Source organism: Podarcis tiliguerta (genome assembly GCF_965153285.1).
Source record: "Podarcis tiliguerta genome assembly, chromosome: 6".
In the NCBI taxonomy this organism is placed as follows: Eukaryota; Metazoa; Chordata; class Lepidosauria; order Squamata; family Lacertidae; genus Podarcis; species Podarcis tiliguerta.
Window position 1 is genome coordinate 35,245,937 of NC_139539.1, and position 6,551 is coordinate 35,252,487.

The following is a 6,551-nucleotide window of genomic DNA, read 5'->3' on the forward strand; positions in this document are numbered from 1 at the left end:
TACTTAATGGTGCACTTCCCCATCAATGGCCCTCAAAACTGCCAACAATAAGATACCAACTAACATGTTTTTGAACAATAACCACCATACAATGCCATTCAACAAATTGCCTTAAAAGTAGGGGCCACATTTCCTTGTGGATAACTTTCTGTGGAACTAATACAAGGGATGGAAAGGTCCAGACATGAAAATGGACACAGCAGTGGATGTAATCCTTGCTTTTGTACGGTAGATTACATCTCAGCCATGCAAATGGCAGAGGTCTTACATACACACCTCTCCTTCCTCCTTTCAGGCAAGCAAGAGGTATTAATACAGTTCAAGGGACATATTTCAGCGCAGCAAAAGTACATGTGGGTGGGACCTCTGAGAGGGGGTGGGGCCTGGAGATAGACCCGAGGGCCTAAACTGAGAGGTCTGGGGAGTGGCATTTGGCCCCCAGGGCCTGAAGTTTCTAGCCCCTGCTCTCACACATAGGGTGGACATCACTCTATTGCAAATGTTCCATCTGCACAAATGCATCACCTTGCCAGACAGAGCAATCTGTTCTGTGGGCTCTTCTGTCACCCCGAGAGCCAATATCAGGGTTTTCATGGGGGAAGGAGAGGGAGGAAAGCCTCTAGTCCAGGCATGGGCAAACTCGGCCCTCCAGATGTTTTGGGACTACAACTCCCATCATCCAAAGCTAACAGGATGATGAGAATTGTAGTCCCAAAACATCTGGAGGGCTGAGTTTGCCCATGCCTGCTCTAGTCAGTAAGATGTTTAGAGTAATCTCTCAAGCCACTCCAGCAGCTGAAACTACACCCATATACAGAACCCATGAGGCAGGGTTTGGCAGCCCTAATCTGAACCATTAGAGATACCTCAAACACACCATTATTTCCTTAATGTCCACACTCAGGACAAAGTAGATTTTCCACACAGCTGTCTACATGCAAGGTTGCTCATATATTTAAAATATAAGCTTTTCTATACTGGTTATCCAGCCGATGAGCACTTGGACCCACAGCTGAATCCTAAACCTCAGTGCCATTCTGTGGCAGCAAGTTCCACAAAATACATGTAGCTGTGGAGAACCTGGGAGTCTCTTTGTAATGCTGCTGGAAAGATCCAGCCTAGAAAGCAGAGCCTCAGAAAACACCACATGCTCCAGGGCCATTCTGCAAGGAATATTCCATAATAAAAACAAGAGCAGACAGCTTACAGAAATTAGACCATCGCATCTCCCAGCACATGCTATGCTTTTGCTTCATCATCCCTCCCCACAGTTTCCTTTGCCATCAGCATCTGTCCACAATAGCCTCATGGCATCCTTAGCCAGGAGAGAGCCAGAGAGTTGAGCCTACAGACTCCTCAGGATTGGAAACTATCCCACTCATAGCTATGTTCATGGTCACTCCATCTCCCACATTCCAATACGGTGGTACCTCGGGTTAAGTACTTAATTCGTTCCGGAGGTCCGTTCTTAACCTGAAACTGTTCTTAACCTGAAGCACCACTTTAGCTAATGGGGCCTCCTGCTGCCGCCGCACTGTCGGAGCACAATTTCTGTTCTCATCCTGAAGCAAAGTTCTTAACCCGAGGTACTATTTCTGGGTTAGCGGAATCTGTAACCTGAAGCGTATGTAATCTGAGGTGCCACTGTAGTATATAGGAATTTATAGAAAATTCCTATAGACAGAAAAATATAGGCTTATACAGTATCCAGTTGCAGCAGTAAATAACTGTCCTGTCAAGGCAAGGATTTTCACTTGGGTCACAAGACTTTCTTCCCTCCTCCCTCCACCCGCCCCCTACATCTGTTCAGGGGGTTCTCCGAAATCTCCAGAGCAGATTTAGAGAGGGTACAGGGCACACAGGGGGAGGAGACAGGAGGGATCCCACTGCGCAAGCAGAAATCTGTAGGATACCACCTACAGAAGCACACTTTTGTGGTAAAAGTGGGAGGGTCAGGCACCTTAAACGGTATTGTCGCTATGAAAAATAATCAGTTTCTCAATTTTGTACACTACAAAATTTAGTGAGCTCCTGGTTCTCAACTGTATCCTCCTTAAGCTGCAGGTGATTCCATTTAAACAAACCTTGAGCAGAGGATGCTAACAAATCACCACCACCATTTCCTCTCTTTCATCTTACAGCTCCATTGCTGCCATCACTATGTGATAAAGGAGCTTGAGAGTGTTATGGTTCAACCACCGGCTAAGCCATTTTGGGGCAAGCACTTTTCTTTGGAATCTGGCCATGAAGTTGCCCTCAGTCAATTTTGTGATGGTTCAGTCTTTGGCAGCTGAATATATTTATCATCTGGTTGTGGGCAGCTGGTGACCTCATAGCATCCTGGTTTCAGCATGCCTGAGACCATGTATAATTTTAAACAGTTGTAAAGAAGATATATGCTCTTCTATTTGTGTAACAGATTAGTGGCCAAAAGGAGGAGACGACTCAAGATTTCTGAATTTTGTAGATACCCTGATGGTCACACGCCACTCATTTCAGCAAGACTACCTGATTTGAGACAGCCACAATTTTGAGTAAGATGGCATCAGGGCTCAGCTGCTACCTGCAAGGCCAAAGTGGTGAATTTACAGCAGTCTTCCAAACATCATATTTTCTCCAGGAAAAAGTAGTAGCAATGTCTCTACCCCATGATGTCACCCTCCTATCAAGGAATGGTGTCAGCATTATTTACTTATTGGGGAAGGAAATGTGGAGATCAACATAGGCTCATCTGCTACTGCCCATGAATTAAAAAGAAAGGAAAAACTAAAACATGTTCTGCATTTATACAGATACAAGTGCACACAGAATTGGACTCGCAATTCTTGAAATCACACAGAAGAGACCTGTGGCCCTTAAGCACAGATCAGGGTATCATTCTGTGCCCAGCTCACTGCAGCCACAAGCTGCTGTCAATTGTGAGCAGCAGTGAACTTTTGACAAGCCCTAGAGCACCTGCCACTTGTACCAATTGCTTTGCTAAGCCAGGTGTTCTCATGCATCTACGAAATTAGGCAGGGAAAAGAGAGGGAATGCAATTGAAATGCTGCAGGGAAATTGTGCTGGCTGAGGCTAACTGGGCACATAGTCTTGGCCAGTATGGCCCTCTTGAGGTCCTCTTGACCAGCAGTTTCTGCTAGTCAAGAGAAGAGGTCGCCAGACAATGGACAGTGTTTTAAGCTGCAAGGAGGACTGCTCCCATACAGCTTAAATGATGGGTGGAAGGAGGGAGAGAGAAAGGAGGAGATAAGTCTTGGAAAATACGCAGCTTTAAGCAGACATTCTCTGAATCCAACTTTGCTCTACTGTTAGAGTAGTAACAGTATGCATCTTCAAATATACATCCCAGTGCAGAATGTCTATCAACACTGCATTGCTTTCAAAGGAATATGAATTTGGATGGTGCACATCAGAACTCACATTCCAAGGAATGCAATGTGGTGTAAGGAGACCATCATTCCACTAGTCCGCACACAAACCACAGCATTTTCATGAGTTGGCCTATGTTATCATCATCATCTTACTTATGTCCTGCTCTTCCTTGAGAAAACTCAGAGTGGCTTTCCATGAGGCTCATGGGGGTCTCCCACTCAAGCATGGGTGGTCCAGCACCTCCTAAGTTCACCTGTACTGTAGGATTAGATGCTCCCAGACCCAAAACAGGCCTACATGTAAACAAGTGACTTTAACTGTATAATAGGATAAAGGGGGAAAGCATTTCTAGAAAGTAACAAGATGCCTTGAGTGTAATTTGAGAAACAAAATTATTTTGGTTTATGCTTCCAAGGCCAGCCCAAGACATGTTGCCACCTGGGCAGGTCACAAGTGAAACACTCCACACAAGTCAAGCTGTTTCGACATCTGAGGCAGAAAATCCAGCACGCGCTGCTTCTTCCCCTCCCTGGAACTACAAATGCAACAACACGCCTAATTACGAATCTGCTACCCTTTCACAACACCCACAATCAGCTGCCTGAGGCAGCCGCCTCCCTCTGCCTAATAGTAGGGTTGGCCCTGCAACAGTGAAGCAGGTGTCTTAACCTGCAGGTTGGGTGGTCCTGAGAGAAAGCAGCAGCAGGAGAAACGGGGAGGCCCCAGCTAGGGGTGCCCTCCATGTGGCTGTGCTGCAGCCCTCAGCAGCAGCCTGCTTCTCTGACACCTACTGTGACATCAGGGTTATCTTTAAAGTGATGCAACAAAATGCTACTCTCGCTGCAGAAGAAATTACCTTGATCCAACACCCCCCCCCCCAAAAAAAAAAAAATAATCAGAGGTGAGGCAGGGCAACTCCCCTTGTAGGTAAACACTTCTCCTCTGTACCCTTAGAGGACCCAGGAGGTGCTCTCCATTCTGTGATTGATATCAACAGCCTCTATCCTACCCTTCCTGGGCTTGTCCATTGCTTCTGTGAGCCAGCTAGGGAGCTCCATCGCACCAGGGTGAGGCTGCAAGGGGAATGCAAGTCAGCAACGGAATCTGGGACTGGCAGGACACAAGTGGGGCAGGAATGTTCTTTCCTATGTTCTATGCGGGCCCGAGATCGACCTCTGCGGAGAGCAAGGGGCTGATTTTGCATGCTAAGGACCAGAACTCAACAAATCCCCCTGCAAGCATTGTTGGGGAAGGTATGAAGACCTCCAAAGATTCACTGCCTCTTGCAGATACCCCGCCCGTACTATTCTACGCATGGAAGACTGCTGAATTAACAGTAGGGCTGACCGAGGAGTATTAGGAGCAATTGCTGTTGTTGGATTTCCTGAATTTCTTGTTAGTGGCCGGTGCCATTTAGTTTTGCACTCGGAGTTTTGCTTTCCACCGTGTTCGGAAAGCTTTAAATCATTCTCTCTCTCTCTCTCTCTCTCTCTCACACACACACACACACACACACCCCTCTCAAGAACACCAGTTGTCTTCAAACGTGCGCACTGCCAAAGCCCAGCCAAAATGGAGTGCACGTCAGACCTGCCCAGACGGCATCGGAGCCGCCGCGAACTCCGATCGCCGTCCCTTACAAGCGGAGCCTGGCTTAGCAGACCCCGTTTCATTCTTCTGACTGCCGGCGCTCCAGTTTCCCCTGAAGCAAGAGCGAAGGGACCCTCATCCCAGATCCGATTTCCACAACGCGCTCGGCGCTGAGAACGCTGAAGTTCAGTTCCCAAACTAGCTCGCCCGTCGCTCCAACCCCGAGAGCGCGCACGCAGGCACCCTGACCGGCCTGCTGGCCGAAGCCACCGCGTCCCCGGTGAGCCGGCCAGGCACAAGCAGGCGCGACGGAGCGGCGCAGCTCTCGCCGTCCAGCCGGCTGCAGGACCACCGCCAAGCCCCCAAACTTGCGCGAGAGGAGCCCTGAGGCGGCTCGCTGCCCCGTCGAGCCCGCGAGGAAACTTGGCGCGCTCGCCCCCCTCCGAAGCGGCCGCGCCGAGCCATCCCCGACGTGCTTCCCTTACCGGTGGGCGGCGCGTCCTGGCGGCGGGCCCCCTCGGCTCTGGCGCCCCTCTCGCTCTGCCCAGCTTGCTGCGCCCCGGGAGGGCCGTCGGGATCCGTCCGTCGCGGCCGCGAGTCAGCAACGGTGCCTTGTGCCCGCGCCTCCTCGGCTCTGGCGCCCTGGGCCGCCTGGCATCGCCTCGGCCAGTCTCTCCGGCGGGGCTGCCCGGCGTCTCCCTGCTGCCGCTCGGCACGCGCGCGCAGCCTTTGCAGGAGGCTCCGCTCGCCACGGCATCCGGCTGCCTTTGCTCCGCGCGCTGCCAGCCTGAGCCTCAGCCTCCTCCGGGGGCTGCTGGGCGCGCAGAGGCGGGCGCACGGAAGGACCGCAGCGACCCCTACAGGCCGCCAGGGGCATTCTCCCCTTTTTTGGAGGGGAAGGAGCGTCTTAGGCTCCAGGGATCTAGGGAGGTCCCCTTACTAGATTCCTCCCTTCCGTCTGGGCGTAGGGGCTGCGCTGCGCTTCTTCCCGCGGCAGGTAAGAGTCGTTGCACCTTCATCAGCGGCGGTGTGGCAGGCAGAAATTCAACAGGTGGAGCATGCTGGTGCAGAGATAAGGAAAGCGTGGCTGTCTGCCTGACGCGAGGCTGTTCGAGAGCAAAAGTGGCGAGCCTGCGTTGTCCCTTCGCTTCCAAGGCTACAAGGAAGGAGATGCATTTCCTTCCTTGCCTTTGGGTGAGGAGCTGCATTTTGGGGGTCGCTGGAGGTCGATCAAGTTTGCGCTCCCATCCGCGCTTAATTGGGGTTGGGGTTCAGCAAGGGACAGTATCAGGGGGGCGTGCATATTGTGCCAAATTTAAAGGAGAACAAAGGCAAAGCGCTGAATTTCAAAGTATAAAATGAATTTAGTGGAAGACGTTGGGAGAGAGGAATCACTAATTGGCTCAGTAGGTCAGTGAGAGCCAGACTGGCAGAAAAATAGAAGACACTAGGCTAGGACTTCTTGGCATAGTGCAAAGCCTAATAAGTCACTGGTTCACATTTTGCTTCTGCAGTGAACACATTAGATGGCATTAGGGACTCTCTGTTTCCCACCCACAATGTCGGAGTATCACACTGGCCTGCCTTTC

At 50.8% G+C, this 6,551-nt stretch overlaps 1 protein-coding gene across 2 annotated transcripts in view; it reads right to left on the bottom strand.

The window, feature by feature from the left end:
- The window catches only part of TAFA3 (TAFA chemokine like family member 3), an 86,184-nt gene extending 80,472 nt beyond the window's left edge, over window positions 1-5,712 (bottom strand). The window contains exon 1 of one of the 2 annotated variants that reach the window (XM_083444642.1): window positions 5,448-5,712. The gene's annotated coding sequence lies outside the window, so the exon portion shown is untranslated. Of the gene's footprint in view, window positions 1-4,962; window positions 4,982-5,447 lie in introns of those variants that run through there. The other variant, XM_083444643.1, reaches the window with a different exon arrangement.
- Between the last annotated feature and the right edge of the window lie 839 nt (window positions 5,713-6,551).